General features: G+C 39.0%; 1 pseudogene; it reads left to right on the forward strand.

The window, feature by feature from the left end:
- LOC137664741 (cytosolic beta-glucosidase-like) overlaps positions 1-15921 on the forward strand; it is a 37639-nt pseudogene extending 21718 nt beyond the window's left edge.
- Positions 15922-23586: the final 7665 nt, after the last annotated feature.

The following is a 23586-nucleotide window of genomic DNA, read 5'->3' on the forward strand; positions in this document are numbered from 1 at the left end:
TTTTCAGGCTTTCCTTCAGTTGCAACACCAATATCGGTCTGTACATTCATTCAGCCATGTATTCTCGTAAATGTTGGTTTTCTGTTGAATTTGGTTGGCACTGGCTAGTGTTTTCCCTTAATATCAGCGGAGTGTTGATAGACTGTGAGGACAAAGCTTTGTCATCCCTATAAACTTCTCAGCAATGTTTTTACCCACTGCGTGATGTGATGGGAACACACGCTTCCGCCTCCTGGGAATACAATGGCAGCAGGGGCTGCAGATGGGTGTGTGCATGGGTGGGGGCTACAGTCTCAGCAAGCTCTGCTCTGCTTTGACTTCTTGTTGAATGTGGGATCAGAAGCAAGCAAAAGTAAAATCAGTGTTCTGCTGGGAAATATGTAAGTTGTGAGTGTTAGAGTGGGAGAATAATATAGACATCACGTATGTATTATCTCCCAGAAATAAAATGCACGTGGTACGACAGGTTTCTAAGGGTAAATATGATTTAGCTGTTAACAAGGGAGAAGTTTCAGAAGCATCAAAACAAGCAGATACAGGGCTCACATTTTCAAAAGAGTCAGATTTGACCTCTAGATTTGTATTTATGTGGACACTTAAATGATGTTCCGGAGTGGGGTAATCCTTGAATAAGGTTCTGGGATTTTGAAGTGTACATGTTGTAAAAAAATGGGGCATACTGGTTTTAAAGGAGAACTTGGTATGTGCAACTAAGATTGTATATGTACATGATTTTGAAAATTCAGCTCTGTAGTGAAATAGCCTACATATTCATGACATAAATAGGGAAACTATACTGCTTTCACAGATGTGCAAGAGTTCTTTGTCTTCTATTTTAAACACGTTTAGTTTAAAATCATTCAGATGTGCTATTCTAACCAGTTGCAGCCAATCTGATTTGGTACAGCAGATATTTTCCTGGCGAAAATTACCAAGCAAGTTTGCCAGTAGGTAGTTTCTACAAACGTCTTGAAACTCTCAATTTCTGGAAAATGTAGGCAGCTCTCGCTGCAACATCAGTGAAGGGGCACTGTCTCAGCAAACAAGTTGCATTCACGAGGGTCCAGGGGGTTTGTCTATGCCTCTGGGATTTTTTGTATTGGTTTTCATATCTATCTCCTCCTTTTTTTATCCTGACATTTTTGCGTAATGGCTCATTGGTTTTAAGCTTGTTCACTTAGAAGGTGAACAATTCAGAAATGTGGAATGGCAGGACATGCTGAGATATAAATGAATAGAGCATGATTTTACATGAAAGGGCTTTTGCCAGGGTTTCTACTGAAGTGTGCAAATTTAAAGCTGTGGATCAACACCCTGTGCTCTGCAACACTCAGTGTTGGGTCACGACGTAGTGACAGTGACAAACTCCTGAGCGGCCAAGCCCACTTAAAAATACTGCACAGAAGCACTCAGCAATAAAGGACGATGCCTTCAACAGCCAAGAGCTACCAAGGACTTTTGAAGACTGATGACCAATATGGAATATCACTTTACATAGGTACTATACATCCTAATGCTGTGCTGTGCAGAAGTGCTGAAACTGTTTCTTGTAGAGGGAGTGATGTAACACTAGTTTGGTTCTCCACTATAGCTTGTGTAGAGTTATTCCCAGCAAGATTAATTTGTGTGAGCTCCTCAACTGGAATTAACTTGCTCACAACTGGCTTTAGCTCTCCCGAGATATGGTGCACATATATCCGGTATCAGAAAGCTCATAGCAGCTGGTGTTACATTGGCAGTATCCTCAGCAATATCAAAAAATTCAAGCTGCATGATGCAATTACCAGAAGCAGTAGGAGAATATTCTATTTCTTCAGTCTCATGCTCTCTTATGGTCTTTCAGCCTCACTGTTATGCCATTCACTTCATGAAGGACAACACTCTGTTTGTTAAATAGATGGCTTACTCTTAAATTTTCTTCCTGGAAAAAGTTCCATAGCAGCAAAATCTCTAAACATCAGACTGATAGTCTGTTTTTCCAGTGCCCAAACTAAATGCAGAAGAGAGCTGATGGTTATAGAGCTGCTCTAAGATAGTCATTACTTCTTTGCTTATTCTTTAATAGTTTTGCCTAAATTTCACTGCTTTTCTCTGCTGCTTAGTTACAGATTCTTGCCTGGTTTTCCTGATGTTCTCAATTTTAAGTCTCTTCCAGCATTACAGCTCTCCAGATTTTTACCTGTTACCATCTGTTGATTTTTTTACCCAAATATTATTCTTTTGTTTTCTAAACTGAATCTCATTGCAATATTCTGCCTGTTTTCAATCTTCCCGTGACCCCTTGTATTATTTCTCCATTTTCAGCAGTGTGCTCAGCTCCTCCTAGTTTAATAGATCTGCAGATTTCATTAATGTACCATTTACTCCCTCTTCTAGCTCATTATTGAAGCTATTAAATGAGATCAGAAGTAATACTAATCTTTGTGTACTGCACTAAATGCCTCCCTTCAAAGTTATTGTTTATCATTACCCTTCATTGTTTGTCATCACCCTTCATTTCAGTCAACATGATAGTTAATTTCCAATTTGATTTAAGTTTGGGAACAGAATTTTGACATACTGGAGATGGGAGAAGAAAGGCTAATCAACAATCCAGCAGAGGCTTCTAATTCAGGCTCAATTTAGAGGATCAAAGTTGGGAGTCCTCTACTGCAGCCACAGTGTAAGGTGGAAACTCTCCATAAGTCAAGAACACCTTAAGCTCAGTGATAAAATATCCTAAAGAAAACAGTACACTGCTAAAATTCAGACACATGACAGTATAGTTTCTGCTCTCTGTTCATTATTTTTGCATTACTATTAAAAAATCAAGTTTGTCTAGCAGACTTAAAAGTGTTTTAGTAAATTTGTTTTCTCAATAGCTGTTCCATTATGTTGCCAGGGAGGGAAGCAAGCTAAATTTATGACTAGCAATTTCAAAGACAACTTGCAGAATATGTGAACTTCTGTCTTTGGCTGTTTCAGAGACATACAGTCTTGCTTCCAGAACAGCTATATCCTTCTTCTGTTCCTGTACAGCATAAAATGTCAGGAAAGATTTTAATTTTCCCAACCTCTTCAAAGTTTAATTTCTAAATTCTGTAGTAAATACTATTAAACATATTTATATATGTCATTAGGAAACATCAGTTCAGTCAGGAAAAACTCATTTTGACAAGGTACAATTCCTCTGATAATAATTAATCCCCCATGACTTAAGGGCCCAACACCAAAGCGTGTTCATCCTTCACCTCAATAAAATACCTAGCTTTTTATAAAGTTAGGTTGCCAACCCTTAGCATCAGAGTCAATTACTCTTGGTCTTTATTGACTTGTCAAAAATACCTTTATCCAAATACATTTGGATATCCAAGAACTGCTCGATTTTTCCTAGGAATACTTGGCTTGAGCTCATTCAGTTATGTATAGTCTGTGTCAATGCAAATGTAAAAATCCTAAAAAAACCTAGTCTGGGAAAAATTTACCTCTAGGTAGAACTGAAATCTCTTATAGTTTTGTACTTATATGTGTTGAACATAACAATGGGACAGGGAAATTCAGGTTGGGGTCAGGTTATTTGTTAGATGTAGGGAAAATTATCAGAGTAAGAAGGTGAATGCATCCTAAGGCCCATGACACGCGGTGAGTCAAATGGTAATATAATTGCAAGTCCTGCTACTGCAACAAGGAATGGGTTCATGAGTCCAGAAATACAACCAGAAGTGGGATCACAAATCTAGAAATTGGGTTGCCAGAGAGTTTGAGATTAGCCACTATAAACTCAGCTTCTCTGAATTTTGAAGCTCTGCATCTTTCAGTATCTGCCTGCTTATCTGACATAGCCTGCTATCTCATTACTGTGAATCTGCCTTAACCTCTGAGGCAAATTTTGTTCACTCTTCCCATGACTGCTTATGGAATATTTTCCTCCCACTCAGTCTTTCCTAAAACCCATCTCTGTCTCTGTTGATTCCTGCTAGGGAATCAGCAGTGACACTCTTCAGCCTTGTTTTTATGGTTAAGCATTTTTATAAAACTTTTTATTGTTTTTTTATTGCTACTATCTCCTGTCTGCCCCTCTCCCCCTATTATTGAGTTACATATTTATTATATCTTTTGTGAAATTGAATTGTATGATTTTCTGGGAAAAGATTTAATGTCACTTACATTTTCAAAAGTACCTACCAATAATATTTAATGATGTAAAAAATATGCATTATTACTCTGGTTCATTAAAACCTATTAATCAAGTTTTAAGGAGTCCCTAATGAGTTTTGTTGTTAACTGTCCAATGCTCACCTTCTTGCAAATGAAAGCCTGAGGAGGCTGCTTCAACCAGAGAACATTAACTAGCTCATTGCATCATTTTTTGGTCACCTGTATAAAACACATAAAGGATAAGTATGTTTGCCTAGACCATGTGTTAGCATGTGTTTTGGGAACAAGTTGGTATGTAATGCCTCATTTCCCCCTTTGCTCCTTTGTATTCAAGGGGCTTTTACCTTTCCTTTGAAAGACACTTGAGGAAATGCATGCCTGCTGTGACAGCTGATTTATTTTGCATTGCATCTGCACTGTCTGGTTCTGCAATGTGCTCTTTGGAATTAAATTAGCTTCTCTGCATCTTTACAAAGGGTTTTGTCTCCTAATAAGTTGACTCTTTCATTGTGTAGATTTCTGACAAAAGTACGTGCATTAACTGTATTCGTGGCTTTTCTGTGTATGTTAAGGTTTGTCTTATTTTTGATATCCAAAAAAATATCACTTATGTGTATAATGCTTTGCAGGAGTAGGTCCTCACCCAGAAAGGTTTCAAAATCAAAAAAGTGCAATAAAAGTAAATAATAAGAAAAAATAGTAGTGATCATACATAATTGCCTAGCAGTCCAATAAGTGCAGACGCTGACCTTGGCAAATGCAATGTGAATATAGTATTACAATAAATGGGGAAAAAAACTCCTATAAGTCCAAAAAAAAATCGCAGTAGTGCCATCTAGTGTGTCAGGGGTTGCTGTGTGCTGGGGAGGGACAGTAAACGCCTTGCAGCTCGTCCCAGTTGTGACAGTCCTACCCTGACTGGTCCTCCTGCTGCTGCTCCCTTCTCAGCCTGATGACAGGAGAGCAGTAACAGCAATGACAGAAGGTAGAGGAAGAGACCTGAGGGCTCTATTGCAGATGCTGATTCTGGCACATGCCATAAGGTTGTCATTGCTGCTCTAGAAAAAATGAGCATCCATGGGATTTTAAAGAGGGAGAAAGATAGCTGTTCTGTCTGTACTCCCACACAAATCTTCCTCTTTTACTCGTTGTTTTCCACTGCTAAACACATAGTGACTAAAGCATCCTTTCTCACCTACTGCAGGCCAGATGTTTTGGTGTTGGGAGAGAAAAAATATAAATTTCATGCCAGAAAAGAAGAGATGCTGCTGGTTTTTGAAGCTTACTGAAAGGGGTGGAAATGACTTTTTGCCTGGTGGCTAAAGGATTTATGTACTCTGCGTAGAGGGTCCACAAAGTCTTTTGTCTGGGAGTCAGGAGGTGAGAGGGAAGTGAAGGGGAACAGGGATCTGCTCTGTGTACTCATGCTTTGTACGAGGTGGAGCCCTTTTACTGTGACCACTCGAGGCTTTTCCACTGCTGCCTTTTCCACTTTCACTGTTAGCTGACTGAACCTCTCTGCTTTAATCCTGAGATATGCAAAGTGCACAGCTTGCCCTTCAATGTGTGAAGCTGCACAGGGTTTATTTTTTTCTTCAGTATAGAATCTGCTTGTAGTAAGTGGAAGAGTGATTGAGTCAGGAACCGTTGTCTGAAAATGAAGCCCGCATCTCCATAGCATCGCATAATGCCGTGTATTCGACTGTCCTCTGCAGCCGGTGCCAGAGGATATTGCTTTTCCAGTTGGATTTGCTTGGGGTGCAGCTACAGCAGCATATCAGATTGAAGGTGTCAATTTTTAGCTGCCAAAAGTGTTAAGGAAGTTTTGAGCAAATGAAAAGTCTGGATCCAGGAAGGAGACTGTGTGATCTTTGCCTTGTTATGTAGATGCTACATCTGATGCAAATCCATGTAGCACTTCTGTTGAAACACATCTGGCCTGAGCTGTAAGAAGAGGGTAAAAGATGTTTCAAATCTCAGAAATATGGCTAGGTAATGGAAATGGAGGAGGAACATTTCACTAGCTGTCGAGAGTGGGGTAAAAAAAGCAGGTAATTTTCCAACTAGTTCTTGAGTATTTCCTTTCTCTAGAGCTAATTTAAATAGATTACTATTGGCTGTTCCAAAACTGGATGGGAGAACTGCCTCATCAGACGTTGGTACTCACAGGGGGTCCTTAGTTAGGAATTTATCTCCAAAGAATATGAAGAACGGTGAACTGAGATGTTAACAGCTGGAGTTGTGGAGGCCCTCCCCCAGGGACATGTATCATGTTCCCAAATGTATGGAGGTGCTGATAAAGTGATTTGCTTGGCATGATATGAAAATATGGGGCAGATTAGGGAATGTAAACACATAAGGTACAGGGACACCTACAGCCATAACCCCCCGAAACTTTATCCCTTCATAAATGTGTGTTTAGAGACCTTTAAAATACATATAGATCTGATTTTCTCATATTATACCCTGCAGCATACAGGCACTTAACTCCCATTGATTTCAGTACCTAAATGGGAGCTGTAGATCTAAAATTGTCTTTGAGGATGTAGCCGTTAGTTCTTGGTGATTCCTGAAAGCGAGAGTATTTGCCCATGCTTGGTACCTTTTAATGAGCTCAGTTAGCTTCACCTAATAGACTGAACAGCTCAGTGTTCCCGGAGAATCAATATTCTGGGCCAGATTCTAACTCGAGTCTTGCAATGTGCGTAGCTCTGCTAAGTAATTTTTAAAATGTGAATTCTGTGTGCATATAGAATGACATTATAATTTCCTGCCTTTTGAGTGGCTAGATGTGCAACTTTAGTGTTCTCTTAATGTATTTTTAATGAGCTTTCCTAAGGCTTCTGAGTGGGAGAAATGTAAAAAAAGAAAAATCTATAATGTGGTCTAGACGCTACTCAAATGACCCTTTTCCCCACAGAAGTAAGAAACTCAACAGGGAATTCCTCCTCCTGAAAGCTTTGGAAGCTGTGCAGCTTCCGACTTAACAGGCATCATGACTGAAGCAATGGTTCTCGTAGAGTCTAAACTCAGTTGCTGCACATATCACAAGATACACAGTGGATGAGGCAAGGGCTGACAGCCTACTTTATTTTTTACTGTCAGCTATGTATTTGTGCACATCACAACCTTCTCCAATCTGTATTTTTCAAAGTGCTAAAAAATCATGCCAATTGTACTCTGCATGTTCAAAGTGCAGATTTCAAAGGTTCATGACTCAGTCAAATCAAAATCAATTTGCACCAGAACACTCAAAAGCATTTCTTCTTACTGAGGGCCATTTCTATGCTAAATTTCAACTCTCTGTTTGATATTTTTTTTTTTTGTGAGTGAGGGAAAAGTTGCAAAAAATTCTCATAATGGTAACAGTGGTTTTCTTCACTACTTTCATATGGCAAATAGTTGAACTGCATTAATTCAAACAAAATTTCACCTTTTGGGCAGAGTCCAGGCCAAGAAAATTTCATTCAGAAAGGTGAAAGCAGAACTGAATTAGAAGAAAAGGTAACTTGGAAAAGTACATGAAAACTTAAATACTCTGATCAGTTCCTGCCTCGCTAGCTTTACTTAAAAGGAAAAACATTCTACCTTACTCCATTGTAGTAATTGCAGAGAATGGGGAACACGGATCACATTTCCTGATAATTTGTGTTAATCATCTGATGGCATGTTATGTGATGACTTGGTAGCTAAGTCTCACCTATGTGTTTGAAATGTAAAATCAGTTCCTCATCACTGTTCTTTCCTAGCCCTGAAGCTCGCTAAAACTCAGGGTACATCTGCACGGTGAACTGCTGCGTAGCGTGGAGGTTTCTGAGCAAGTTTAGAGGCGCAGGCTCAGTTCATTGAAGCAGAGGAGAGCTCTGTGCAGGCTAATTGTGGCTCAGCAGGATACATCAGTGTATGTGGAGCTTTCTGTTGCGTTGGCTAGATGATTGCTTCCTACACTTTATTTAGCTAGCTCAGATACCCTGCACTGTACAGAGATGCTCTTTGAACAGTATGAGGAATGCTTGAGAGTGGGTCAGTTTGCCACAGCCGCGGTCAGGGCTTTATAGTGGCTAATGGCCACTGGAGTGGTACTGTCATACTCTGCTGAAAATCAAGTGCTTCTCCCCCTCCCTTCTACCTCCTTTGCTGGAGGAAGGCAGACAAAATGAAATCGTTCAGCATCTGCTCTAGCTGCTGATTCTTAACTGAAGGTGTGTTAGCTGCCCATTATGGCAGCTTTTGACTTCCCTTCCCTCCTACTGTAGTGAAAAAGGAGCTATATCATACCGATATGGTGCAGGAAACCTGCTCTTAAAGGCTTCTAAATTCTAGGTACCACCAAAGAATTACTGTTATTTGTTATTTCATGCACTTCTCTAAAATTACTATTTATTTCAACAGGCATATTTGAAATCAGAAGCAGGATATAGAAAACTTTTAGTACTGCATTTTTCTGAGGAGTATACAGACAGAGCACAAAGTCTGTGATAAAATCTGAGATTAAGAGAAACTCAAACTGTCTGGATCTAAAATTTGACCTACTTTGAAGGTTGTCCCATATAAGAGCTAATTTACTGACCAACCAAATGTAGATGTATCGGTGTTCGTGTGCTGCAATAAAATTCTGTAAAGAACATGAAATGTGACAATGATCTTTGAAAAGCTAGGTTATAGAAGTGATATTACAGATTTTAGTAATGCTTTAAATTAAGTGTCTTCAATATGCTTAACCTTGCATTAAACTTAGATTTAATAAGACAGATGTGTATTAAGTACTAAATATACTTAAGGGAGCAATCTTGCATTGGCAGGGGATGGACTCAATGACCTCCTAATAGTTCTCCTCCATCTCTAATTTCTATGATGCTAATTGATTATTAAAACACTTTTATTGAGGATTGATATGTAGCTATTATATAGTTATTAATCTTACAACACAACTGATATTTAATTTATACATGATTTTAACACACAATGTCCTTTTAGTTTCTAAAGAGTAACCCTGGCACTGTGCGTTCACTGGGGCTCTGAAACATCTTGCTGGTAAATGAGGTTGGCCATTTTGGGGTTATTTGGAATTTTATGATAAAATCATAATTTGCAGGAGTGTAAGTTTACAAAGCTCTCCACATTAAAAATGAAGTGTTTGCCTCAGTTACAGCATTGCTCTGGAAAGACAAAGCTTGTCATGAAGAAAGGTGCATTTACTTGGTTTAAATGCTATGTAATGTTAGTACTGTGTAATCTCAAACAACAGTTAAATTTTGAATATTTTAGAGGTAATCTGTAAATCTCAATTTTGGATTGCAAAGAAATTTCCCAAAACTATGAAATTGAAGAAAATGGTGCAGGGATTTTGAGCATTCAAAATTCATTTCTGTGAACGTTTGGCTAAGCAGAAAGCAGAAGTTTTGCAGAGCTGTGTTATTAATTCAGCTTGTATATGCCTAGGGCCATGGCTCGTAATGGCATTCCTTTCTTTTTAACAGACTGTCAGGATTTTCAAAGGACATCCAGAAAGCCATAAGTGCCTATTTGTTGAATGTATTTCTCATACCCTAAAGGCTTTCTTTGATATGGACTGATCTTTTACATTTATGGATGGAAGCTGCATTAGAAAATACCCTTTGTGAAAACCTGTAATATCTCAAGAGTTGCAAGCATCTGATTTTTGGCTAAGGAAGTATGAAGAGTGTCAGAATTCTGAATGCTTTTTAAAACAGGATTTTCAAATAATTAACAGCAAGCAAAAATATGAATAAATGCAAAACCTAATGCAAATATATACTTGAATGTTTGAAAGGTCCTAGTTACTTTAAATGATATAAGGAGGGGGGAGGGAATACCGCTCATTTTGCTCATAGGATTTTGAGGGGTTTGTGCCTACTTTGTGATATTTACATTCAACATATGTCTTTTGATGTCAAAAGTGTAACGACCAAGTTTTGTTTTTCAAGCAGAAGGCTGGAATGCAGGTGGAAAGGGCCCTAATGTCTGGGACACATTCACCCATCAGGGAGGAGATCGAGTTTTCAAGAACCAGACTGGTGATGTAGCTTGTGGCAGCTACACTCTGTGGGAGGAAGATTTGAAATGTATCAAACAGCTTGGATTGACTCATTATCGCTTTTCTCTTTCCTGGTCACGTCTGTTACCTGATGGGACGACAGGTTTCATCAACCAGAAAGGCAATTGTTTCTTAAAAATAGAAGGTTGCAGCTTTAATTCAAGGTTATTGCTGCAGTCTGGCATAATTAATCCAGTATGCGATTCTGCAGTGTAGCTTTGAAATTGCAACTTTTTTCAGAGTAATTATGGGATGATTTTTTATAGGTTTGCAACAACTTACTAATTAATATTCCAGATCCCCTTGGATAGCACAATCTTTTGGGATAGGATTAGTATTATGTTTCCGATGTATCTTTTTGCTTACTCCAGTTTTTTAAATTGTAACTCTAAATCATTTTGCTTCATCAGAATGTTTATACTTACAGGGATCCTAGCCATGAGGGTATTCTTGGATGGCTTACAATAGACAAGTATCTTATTTGGCAAATGCATTTAGATAGTTTATCAGTATACTCTGATGTACTGAACTTCACATCAACTATTTGACACTAAGAGGGACATGCTTTTCCCAGATATTTTCTTTAGCAAAGTAGAGAGGATTCTTCAGACTCAGGTAGGAACTGTGCTTAGTTTTCTGACAAACAAAAGACAGTCCCTGCTCTGAAGAGAAGAGTTTTGACAATCTCAGCAGACGGTGTAAAAGTGAAAAAGGATACAGCACATAAAAAAGCTGGTCAGATTGCTACAACTCAGCTATAAAATTTGTTACACTTCTGATTTGTTTAATTCCGTTGGTATGAACTGGGGAAAAGATGACGGTGACTTACTAGGAAAAATAGGAAATAACAGCTTTGCCTTCAGAGTGTAGGAAATGGAAGAAAGAAGAAATAAAGAGAATTGTGAAGAATAAAAGTAACTGAAGCTGAACTAGAAAAGATGGGAGAATCAAAGTAGTTGGCTGAGGTCTCTCATATGCTAGGAGGATAATGTTCCAAGGAGAAAAAAAACAAGGTAGATTTGGACGAACCTCTGAATCTTAATTGTCTCCTAGTCTTCTGAGTCTCAGTTCTACTAAGAAGATATATATCTTTGTACTTCTGGAGCAATGTTTGTCTTGGCAATTTTTTTCTTTTACTGGTTTGAAGATTGCAAAGATGGAAGGCTACAAAGGGAAAGGATTTCTTAGAGAATGCTCTTTAGGTTATCCTGATCTGTGCTAGGAAGATACCAGCAGAAGCAATATTTTTCTGCAGAATTTTGGTCATGTAAAGTTTGGCTGCTCAATAGGCAGCAGCCTGTCCTCTGCATCCTGCAGATTATGGTTTTCACCAGAGAGTGGAGGAGCCTTTGTTTCAAGAATTCAGAAAGGGGGGGCCTGGTGAATCTGCTGTAAACAGATCAACCAGCCATTTTCCCTTGCAGAGCATGACTGCAAAAACCATGCCAGCATCCCAGAGAGGCTTGGATGGAAGCCTTTCCTTTGCCACCAAAATTTACAATATGTGGCCCACTTTCACTGGCACAGCTTGCCCTTTCCTAGGAATGTTTTTTGTGGTGTGTTGAATTTAAATTTTGCTGAGTCCTTGTGGTTTCTTTCCTGTACTGATATTCCTTCAGCTGGGGCTGCAGGCACTGTACAACCCCACAGAGCTGCCTACTGAATGGGCTTTGTTATTTAGACGTCAGAGTGGGAGATAGCAAGCAGACATTCTGAATGCACTTGATAAGGAAAGCTAACATTTTGACAAAACTCAGCTGTAATTTCAGAAAATGTTCGCTTGATCTTCAATATAAGCAGTTGCCTGATTAATATTATGAACTTTACATTTAGCGAAAGGGCATTGGAAGAACTCCAAGTAGGCCAGCTTTCATTAGGCAGGAGTTCACTTCTCTTGTGCAGTGATCTGTTGAAGCAATTGTAACTGCATAGCATGGAAAGGCCATCATCTTCTATATAAACATTTTTACAAAGAGCATGTGAAGAATTAGAACGTTTAGAGCAATGTCCTTTCAAATAAAATCATTCACACTAACTGATTCACTACCAATTTCACACCTAAGACGTAGGACATTTGAAAACCTTTAAAACCATTCTGTTTCTAACTCAGTGGGGGAAGAGTCTTTTAAGGCAGCGATGTTGTAGGTGTATTGTTCCTAAGACGTGTCAGGTTTTAGGTTAAAACCCAGAGCAAGTTTGTTTTTAAAGTATTTCTGTACAATTATTTTTACCCTAGAAGGTGCCCTGAGCAGAACAAGTTAGCTGCTAAACACTACGTGTCAGTGTGGAGGGAGACCGAAGTGGTAGACTGGAGGTATTGAGCCTGGGAGAGTTTGATGTTATGCCTCACTTCAGCATGAAGGCAGGGAATCAGGATGGGGAGAAAAGATGACAGAAAGAGGAAAAGAACAATCCTTCACTTTCCAGTGACAAAATGCTCCTTAATGTCTGTAATCCCAAAATTTTGAGGTGTCTCCACAAAACCCTTATATACACGCTTTCTCAGAAGAACGTTTTCTTCTGTATTTCTGCTTCTAGCTGACCACAGATACAGCCGTAGAAACTAAACCAGGCTACTCTGGAAGGTATGAGACAATCTGGAAATTTGACTTGACATTTACATTTTTCAGGGATGCAATTCTATTTCTTGTCATTTCCTAACACAAAGCATAAAACTTTTCCAATATTGGTGTTTAATTAAGATGTAAAAAATGAATGATAGCTGGTTGCACTTAAATGTTATGAATTGTACTAAGTAATTTGTAATCTGAAAATTAGAATGGAAAATGCTAGTGTCTTCTAGACAAGCATTACTCTCAATATGGTAGAACAGGATCCTGTACCAGCAAAGGATTTCTTTTTTCCTAGTTTAAGTTTGTGTAGTAAACCTTGCAGTCCCACTAGCAGCCAGTTAATACACACCCAGTCCCACTGAAGTGAAATAGATCCCTGTTCAAAAGCAAGAGTAACAAACTGTATTTGCTCCTAATTGCTTGTGCAAATTGCAAGAATTTTCTTTTCAAACTTTAAAATTCTGGTATATTTTTTCCTCTTTTACATGGGTGAATTCTCAGGCATAGGCACGTAGGTCCTCAGAATTTAATGTGTTTTTCTGGTGCTGCATTCAGAAGGAAAAGCAAACTATTTGTGAGATTTATTGTGAATTACTTTGTAAAAATACATATTGAGTCTTGCTGTGCCCCTGTTTGTTTACAAGAAGGCACTATCTAAATCTGGGGTTCATAATTGATTGCTGCAGTAAATGTCTTAAAAAAAGCCATTTGATGGAAATCCTTATGATCAGTCATTTGAAGTTAGGATAATTTGAAGTCTAATACTGTCCTTTTAAGAAGAAGGTAGTATGGGGTTCTGTGTTGACATTTTTAAATATCAGTACACAGTAAGCTGAACATGAAAACACCAGGGAAGTCATAGCATGGTACAGTACAGGCATGTTTACTAATGAACAAGTTTCCTAATTTGGGTTAACCAAAATCTGTGGTTCAGAAACTGTTAAGAATAATAATCTAAACCATGCATAACTTCCTAAGCATACATTTTGTTAACCTTTGCAACTTGGTCTTCTTGCTCCTCCTTTCTGCTGTGTTCTCAACTTCTGTAGACCTTTCTCAGCTCTGGGTTTCAATACAGCATGGCCTTGGCATAGACATTTCGTAAGCACCTCTGTCTTTTTAGGATATGTGATAGTCTAAGACCCATGAATTTTTTATGAATTTTAGGTTTCTAAGGTTCTTAAGCACTTTGGTATATTTTGCCCAAGTCTCTGAAGCAAAGGCTGACTGATTTCTACGTTCCACCAGCATGATGGAGACCTATTCCTGTCTGGAGCCTCTTAGCTTAACAAGTAATAATTCAAGGCTACTGTTGGCCTTTTCCAATTACCACACTAAACCAGATAGTTCAAGTAAAAGAGCACGCTAATTGATACTCTTTGAACCAGAGCTTATGATGTGTTTTGCAGTATCTAGTGCTTTCAGAAGGCTTAAAAGCAATGTAGTTGTGTTTGGATGTAAGCAAAATTAAAAATGCCTGTATAAGAGCTTCAGGTATCCTGATATTTAAACTTACAGTGACCTCTCAGCAGCATAAAAATAATCCTTTAGGAAACATATTCATGTCAGCCACTGCTAAATCTGAACAGAAGGTGAATTCCTTTCAAGCCTCTAGAAATACATCCCCAGTACTGGCCGGCTTTAACAACACAGCCAGGAAATTTAGGCTGATCTCTGCCTTATCAAGGTGAGACAAGAAAGGTTGGAAGTCATGAGCTTTTAGAGAGGTGAGCTAATTCCTTCTTGCAGTTAGAGGGACTGAGCAGTCTGCAGCAGTGGCAGTGTAAAAGGAAGAGAGTTGTTTTTTTGGATAAGCTATTGCCAAGCCATTCAGGTTGGTGGCTAAAGAGACCAGTGCCCTAAACTCCATCTAAAATCTATTAGAGTCCAATGAAAAGCCTCAAATGTCATATAGATCTGGTAACAGACCCCAGCTAATGAGGGAACCATTGAATCAACATGATTTTAAAATACTGAAGGCATTGACAGTGTCTTCTTTGTCTTGACGCTGGCACAGACAGTGATGGAGAATGGAACAGTCTACAGAAAACAGCTCACCCAGCTAACCAAGTTCAAATCATAAAAGATCAGCTTAGTTACCTTGCTGAGTGTGGCACTAAAATTTTTAAAAGACACATTTCTCAAGGAGAGAAATGCTGTCATTAGAACAAATCTACCTGTCAGGCTCTCAAGTGTCAGGATTTTTCCAACACGCTTTCGTCTTGTACATGCAGCCAGGCTGCTATTCAGGCATTTAAATGAAAAGATTATATTTTCATGTGACTAGCACCCATCAGAATTATGTTTCTTCTGCGGAGTTACTGTCCACTGATCTATTTTGAAAATTTGAATCCTCATTTCATTTTATGTGCCTGGTTGGAAGATTTTGTGTGCTGAGCATTTTTGCCAACTCTGGGGTCTTGTAACAGTAGTCAGCATGCAGTTGAGAGGAAATATTTGCATCTCTTAGCAGAGAAAATGTGCAGTGAGGTTTCTTCATGTGTTAAAATGTAATAAAGTTATTAAGTTAACCCTTTTTTGTTTCTTTTAATATTTTCAGGAGTCAAATGTTACAGCAAAATTATTAATAACCTGGGAAATGGCATCCTGGTCACTGTAACACTTTGGTTTACCTCAGTCCTTAGAAGATGAAGGTGGCTGGAGATCTGAAAAGATCATTGAGACCTTTGATATTCATGCAAAGTATTGCTTCAGAACATTTGGAGGCTGAGTGATCACTATTAATGAGCCTTATTATGAGGTGGTTGTGAAAAAGATATAGCCCCAGCATTGGTACCAGAGCTTACAAGGCAGCTTATAATATGATAAAAGCTCATACTGAAGCCTGACAGAGTTGAAATAAGATATTTGGAGAAAACAATGTGGAATTCTGTCTATAGGTCTGAACTCAGATTGGTATACCTCTACGAATTCTGTAGCAGAACAAAAGCAACTAAAGGGTACCTGTAATTTACCTTAGATAGGTTTGTCAGGGCCGTATTTACTGATGGTGAATATCCAGCCATCATGAAGTCCCGTGTTTCTGCAATGCATTCAAAGGAGGGTTACTTATGATCAAGGCTTCTGGAATTCACTAAAGAGGGAAAAATGGTGATCATGGGTATTGCTGACTTCTTCGCCCTGGACTGTTAAACTTAAGACCAAGAAAATGCAGTCAAGAGGCTAAGTGTTTCAATGGACTGTGAAGCTGAGCAAATAATGGATCCTTCTTAGCCTGTTGCAACTGGGAGTTTATGCCTGGCTGTAGTACCATGGGGTTTGCATTGACTTCTATGTTATATCAAGGAATGACCTAAGGCTCACAGGACCATTTTGCCACTATTAGCTGGCCAGTGAGGGGATCTGAGAATCCAATGAGTAATACTGGTGATTTAGGTTTTTTTTTGAGGAGCCCATCTGGATGGCATAAGACACTGTATAAGATATAAATAAGCAAGTCACCTTGGGATTCTTAGTTTAATTTTTGCATTGCCTTTGTACTTGATAGCTATTTTACAGTTTGAAATGGCACACCAGTGTTATATCATCTTTTGAACTCCAGAAGTGATCTTTCTGATGCCAGCAGTAAGGCTTTCTTGGCATGCATCTACTCCTGGCAATGGGACGTGTGGTGACTGCCAGTACCAAGGGGTTAAGGAGCAGTGACAATAAGCAGATGCTAATGCAGGAAAGATATTTTAGTCTTCTCATTAAAATAAGTCATTTCACTGTCTTCATGGATATTTGCACAGTTTTGCTTTTCCATTGTTAGTCATAAAAGGTCAGCTCATGGAAAATTAAGTTAATAGGGTCACTGCAATTTCATGAAAACTAGTTTTAGTTTGTAGCTTAGAAAAGATAGAGGGTAATGCATCTGATTTTATGGGTTTTCTTACATCTGTTCTGAATAAAACTTCTGCTCTCTTGTTCTAGGATACATATAATAACCCTATAATTTACATCACTGAGAATGGGTTTTCCCAAAGTGACCCTGCTCTACTTGATGACAGTCAACGATGGGAGTATTTCAGGCTGATTTTACAGGAAATTTTAAAAGGTACCATTTAAAATGATGAAAGATCATTTGTGCCAACTTAATATAATTTTACTTCGTGCTTATTTGCATTCAACAATGACCAATGATTCTTGAAGATAAAACTCATGTAAATTGGAGTAAAGTGATGTGATCAGGAAAAAAAATTTAGCTGAAAGGAAAGCAAGTAGTTTTAATCCAGCTCCCCCCATCCTGGGGTGGAAACAGATGAAAAGGTGCTCCATACATACATTATTTCTAAACTCAGTTTTGTAAGGCCATAGTTCTTCATTGAGCAAAGCAATCACATTGATCTTCAAAAGTGCTCGTTGTTCATACTTTTCATTGTGAAGGATGTAAAGTTGAGTGCACCTGAAAACCTGACCATTACATCTCATAATATCCTTACAGCATACAACTTCCCATACACAATGAGGTCCATGTAATAACTCATTCCTGTATAGGGCCATTAAGTCATTATAGCTCAGCTTCTGCCTTTATGTCAGGATGGCCAAAAGTGTTCAGTGCTATTGAAGGTCTTTTTTGCAGAAGATGCTTTACCATTAGTTTTGATAGAAACAAAGTTGTTCCAATTTACAATCTTCTGGAAATTCATTCCCTACCTTCCTTTTAATTTACAGGTAGTAGATCTTGTAATTTACAGGGAATAGATCTTGTTATGTATCAAGTGAACTGTATTTTAAAATGCCAGTTCATTTAGATAATAGCTAGTCTCCCTGTTATATTTGTCCAAAGCGAGCACAATCATGAATATCATATCGTAGTTCAATAGTTTTTTGTAGCCATTCTTCCATCTTCATCCTTCTTTTTTTACTTTTGCTATGTTTATATTCTTTATTTTATCCTTACTTTCATTAGAATGTTCATTTAAAAACTGCTTTTCTATCTACTTCTTTTTCATTTAAAGTTGCAACTTAGACTTGTCATCCATGCCAATTAACTTTTTTTCTTCAAGTAGAAGACACAAAGGACCATTTTCTGGCACTGAAACCAATTGGTAGGGCCTGCTTCTACCTGAAACATGCAGACCATCTTCTAGCTGCCTTTGGAGAACACTTCCTGGGCTGTGTCTGTCCCCAAGCCGTGTCTGGAGAGTAATAGTTGGCATCAGACGGCGGTTTTGCCAAGGAGTAAAATTAAGGTGCACAGAGTATTGAGGGATGGTGTTTGAGTCAGGCTATTGACCCTGTTTTGTTTACTTATAAGGCCGTAAACAGGATATCTAGAATTGACTTTCTCTGAAGATGTAAAGAAATGAATAAACATTCTATTCTCACTGTTTAATGAAATGGGATTCATTTACCAGATCTAGTTGTTTTACAGTGTACAATGGCTTATCCTGAAGTAAACATTTAGAGGAGGTCTGATGAATCACACCTTAGTGCATTCATTGACACAGTTCTCTTCATGCATAGTAAGGAAATGAAGGGGACTAGCTCTGAGGTATATGCCTATATGGAAGACATCAAAAGTTGGGTAGAATGAACATTTGCCATTTGTTCAGTCCAACAAAGCTTTTAAACAAGTTTGTGTTCTGACTGTAATCAGTGCAGCCTTACACAGGTTTAGTTATATATGCTGTTTGACATTAAGTTGGATTGATGTTTATCATTCTATCGAGTAAAAAGCATGGTGAAACACTGGTCGAAACAGGTCTCTATATCACAGAATCACAGAATGTTAGGGATTGGAAGGGACCTCGAAAGATCATCTAGTCCAATCCCCCTGCCGGAGCAGGATTGCCTAGACCATATCACACAGGAACGCGTCCAGGCGGGTTTTGAATGTCTCCAGAGAAGGAGACTCCACAACCTCTCTGGGCAGCCTGTTCCAGTGTTCGGTCACCCTCACTGTAAAGAAGTTTTTCCTCATATTTATGTGGAACCTCCTGTGTTCCAGCTTGCACCCATTGCCCCTTGTCCTGTCAAGGGATGTCACTGAGAAGAGCCTGGCTCCATCCTCATGACACTTGCCCTTTACATATTTATAAACATTAATGAGGTCACCCCTCAGTCTCCTCTTCTCCAAGCTAAAGAGACCCAGCTCCCTCAGCCTCTCCTCATAAAGGGAGATGTTCCACCCCCTTAATCATCTTCGTGGCTCTGCGCTGGACTCTCTCTAGCAGTTCCCTGTCCTTCTTGAACTGGGGGGCCCAGAACTGGACACAATATTCCAGATGCGGCCTCACCAGGGCAGAGTAGAGGGGGAGGAGAACCTCTCTTGACCTACTAACCACACCCCTTCTAATACAGCCCAGGATGCCATTGGCCTTCTTGGCCACAAGGGCACATTGCTGGCTATTTGCATATATATTTTTGCATATATATATGCAAAGATAATATAAATATTAAATCCATCACCTGTAAGGCACTTCATGAAGAAATGCCAGTAACATTATCCCCATGTAACTTCTCTCTTGCTGCTCTGAGTAAACATTTTGTTAAGACCACTCCCTATGTACTGTCCCACGAATGAACAACCCATTTCAAGTTTTCAGCTCAGATACCCTGCAAAGCAAGATATTCGAAGATGTTCACTTTATTTGACACTTAACCATTTATTAAGTGCTATGTGAAGCAGAACAGTTTAATTCCTCTGTGTACAGTGTCTACTCTACAATAATTCCTTATCTTTTGAGCTAACTTTTGAAATTATTAGTACAGGCTCATTCGTGCAATGAGCTCTGGGTCATGACAGGGGCCTGTGTGGATTTTGCTATGGGATTCGGGCATGCCTACTTACTTTTTTTGTCTAACCAAGAAATAAATATGCCTGACTACAAAGGAGAGTATATCTACAGCCTGTTACTGCACTTGTTAATAGAAATATTTTAATATGTTATAATTGGATTGATAGTATCCTCATTTTATCTTTTTGCATTAAAAACCCTCCTAGCTTTTAGAATACATACTTGCACTATGTTAACTTATGTTTATTTTGTCAGCCAAAATTTTCAAAATAATAAGGAGCTTCTCTTTTCAAGACCTTGTGTTTTAGAAACTGCTGTGCTCTAGTAGTCTGAAAATCAGACACTTCGATGCCTCTCAAGCTAGGTAGCAAGAATGCTGGTGTCCAAAATTCCTAAAATTTTTACTATCATCAGGACTATTTAAATTGCAGGATTTTGGAGGGCAGGAGCAGTCTTGAATTGGTACAGCAACCTTCACCCACTCAGACTGTGATCATAGATGAGTAATAAATCCACTGTATGTTACTCCTATCCTTTATTTTTAGAAAAAGATTTTGATGCTGTCAGAAAAAAATGAGATTTTTATTTCTTGGGCATTGTTAGTTAACAAGACCAGAAAGAGAAACGTAAGTATGAACTAGGAAATAGAGAGTAAACAGCATGCAGGTACTATAAATATATCACATTATAGCTATTATAGATGGAAAATAGTTTTTAAATGGCTACAACTGCTGCCATATTGCCTCTGCACTATATGAATAGATAAAAGCATCAATATTTTAATAAATGTTGATATACATATCTAGCATCTCTACAGAGCCATAAGCAAGCATGATGCTTTACAGATAAATGAAAATTATGTCTTCTTACCCCAAGGAACAGAAAATCTAATTTAGATACAGTGCATGACAAGATGATGAACAGATGGCTGTATGAGAGGTAAAAAGAGAACATGGATCAGAGTAGTGAAAGCTTTTTACTATGTTTGCTCTTCCTTAATTTTATGTAATGTGTGTTAAGGATGACATCTAGACCAAAGATCAAGGCTGCCAATAAAAAGGTAATTGAAACTACTTAGTTTTGAAAAGTGGAACCTTCTAAAAGAGATAATAGAGTTTCGTAAAGTCTATGGAGGAGAGCAGTGCAAATAGTGGGTAAACTATTGTCAGAGGCAGCTGATGGAGAAGAGCAATGAAGTTATTTCGTAATCTGGCTGGTAGAAGATTATTAATAATGATGATGGGGAGGAAAGAACGAATTAAATGAATTTCAGGTTGCAGAGGGCTGCAAGAAGTAGGCACTGGAAAGAGAGTTGAAGTTAGTAGGAACAGAAAGTAAAGAAGTGGAGGATGATGCGATGTGATACGGGCAGAGGCAAATAAGAGGGAGATGAGCAAGAATAAATGTGAACAAGCAGGACTAGATTTGGGAGTAAATAGAAAACATATGAACATTTAATTTGGAGTCAGTCAGAAAGCCAACAGTAAAAAATGCAGGGCAAATAAGAGAAATTATTGCAAGGAGAAAGGGATGGGTAAAGCTTAAGATTCAGATGGTGTTAATTTTCTCCTTAAATATGCTTGAATGAAGCAGAAGAAAAAATGAGATACAGAGAATGCTGTCTGCAGTGGGAAGTGCAGAGCAGAACTAAAACTGACAGTAAGCAAGGTGGTGCAGTTAAGAGGATTTTTAAAAATGCACCTTGAGTTAAATGCAGTCCCTTCTGGACAGCTTTTTTTGTCCTTTTTTTCCTCAGACTTCTAAGACTTGTTATAAAATCTTTTATAAATTGTCATCACTCTACACTTTGACCTTGCTCTTATGAACTAACCATTTAGCTTGTGTTGTAGATACGTACTAGCCTGCTTTTGCTGCATTCCCATGCACATAAAACAGTGAGGTTATAATGCAATACTGTAGTCCATGAAAATATGATTTATTGTTAAATTAAATATGGATGTCATAATGTGAGCCTCTTGGGTCAACTATAAGCTTGAATGTTATTGAAAGAGCTGCAGCAGCTGCTCTGTTTCTTCATTGCCGCTGACAAAAATGCCTCTGCAAATAAAATACAACAATGCAGACATCTTAAGGAGTCTCTGAGATGTGCTGTCCCTGGCATAACATTGCCATGTGACATTTTCAAGAACGATAAATACATTGACTGCATTATAGTGTAAAAGTTAAGAAGCTTTGCAGTCATCACTGCAGAAGGTTAAAATCAAGCTGAATTTGTTGTGAATACTATGAGGGAATCAAAGCTTTAAAGAAAAAACCCAAACAACAACAAATAAAACCCAGAAACCCTTAAAATCATAAAGATATAGCTAGCATAGAAAAATGTCTTTATCAGATTTTTAGTATAGTTTTTAAAAGGTCCAGATTACATAACTATGATTTCATAAAGTTGCAGTTAAATGACAGTTTTATAACTTCACCTTATGACAAGAACAGCCACACCATTTTTTAGCAGTATTTTCTTGTTACTGAAAGTTTATACCTCATTTTTTCACATTAATCCTTTAATGTGAATGTTTTACTCTGCAAAAGTGAGCACTTTTTTTTTTTTCAACTCTTAATCAGCAGTTTTCCGATGCAAAATTATGAAGGAACATTTTCTTTCTCCAAAATGCTCTGTAATCTTGCTTCAAAAGTATCTTCAGTGAAGATAACAAAGCACAGTTGTGTGTTCATGTTGGATGTGGTCTATCTTGATTTCAGTAAAGCGTTTGACACAGTCTCCCACAGCATCCTTGCAGCTAAACTGGGGAAGTGTGGTCTGGATGATCGGGTAGTGAGGTGGATTGTGAACTGGCTGAAGGAAAGAAGCCAGAGAGTAGTGGTCAGCGGGACAGAGTCCAGTTGGAGGTCTGTGTCTAGCGGAGTTCCGCAAGGGTCGGTTCTGGGACCAGTTCTATTCAATATATTCATTAATGACTTGGATGAGGGAATAGAGTGCACTGTCAGCAAGTTCGCTGATGACACCAAACTGGGAGGAGTGGCTGACACAATGGAAGGCTGCGCAGCCATTCAGAGAGACCTGGACAGGCTGGAGAGTTGGGCGGGGAGAAATTTAATGAAATATAACAAGGGCAAGTGTAGAGTCCTGCATCTGGGCAAGAACAACCCCATGTACCAGTACAAGTTGGGGGCAGAGCTGTTGGAGACCAGCGTAGGGGAAAGGGACCTGGGGGTCCTAGTGGACAACAGGATGACCATGAGCCAGCAGTGTGCCCTTGTGGCCAAGAAGGCCAATGGCATCCTGGGGTGTATTAGAAGGGGTGTGGTTAGCAGGTCGAGAGAGGTTCTCCTCCCCCTCTACTCTGCCCTGGTGAGGCCGCATCTGGAATATTGTGTCCAGTTCTGGGCCCCTCAGTTCAAGAAGGACAGGGAACTGCTAGAGAGAGTCCAGCGCAGAGCCACGAAGATGATTAAGGGAGTGGAACATCTCCCTTATGAGGAGAGGCTGAGGGAGCTGGGTCTCTTTAGCTTGGAGAAGAGGAGACTGAGGGGTGACCTCATTAATGTTTATAAATATGTAAAGGGCAAGTGTCAAGAGGATGGAGCCAGGCTCTTCTCAGTGACATCCCTTGACAGGACAAGGGGCAATGGGTGCAAGCTGGAACACAGGAGGTTCCGCATAAATATGAGGAAAAACTTCTTTACAGTGAGGGTGACTGAACACTGGAACAGGCTGCCCAGAGAGGTTGTGGAGTCTCCTTCTCTGGAGACATTCAAAACCCGCCTGGACGCGTTCCTGTGTGATATGGTCTAGGCAATCCTGCCCCGGCAGGGGGATTGGACTAGATGATCTTTCGAGGTCCCTTCCAATCCCTAACATTCTGTGATTCTGTGATTCTGTGAAAATTTCTACTGGAACCAGGGTAACAGGACCCTGGTCAGTACACCAACAGAAGAGGATCATCTCTTTGAAACAAAGATATGTGAGTGGATTTCTTGCTTGCTAGTGCCTTGATTTTGATTGAAAAGATTAAATTAAAAGCAAGATTATGCAATAGCTGCTAGATGTCTATGGGCCAATCAGATGGTCGCAGGGGAAAGGGCTGCAGAAAAC

Source organism: Nyctibius grandis, chromosome 6 (assembly GCF_013368605.1).
Source record: "Nyctibius grandis isolate bNycGra1 chromosome 6, bNycGra1.pri, whole genome shotgun sequence".
Taxonomy (NCBI): Eukaryota; Metazoa; Chordata; class Aves; order Nyctibiiformes; family Nyctibiidae; genus Nyctibius; species Nyctibius grandis.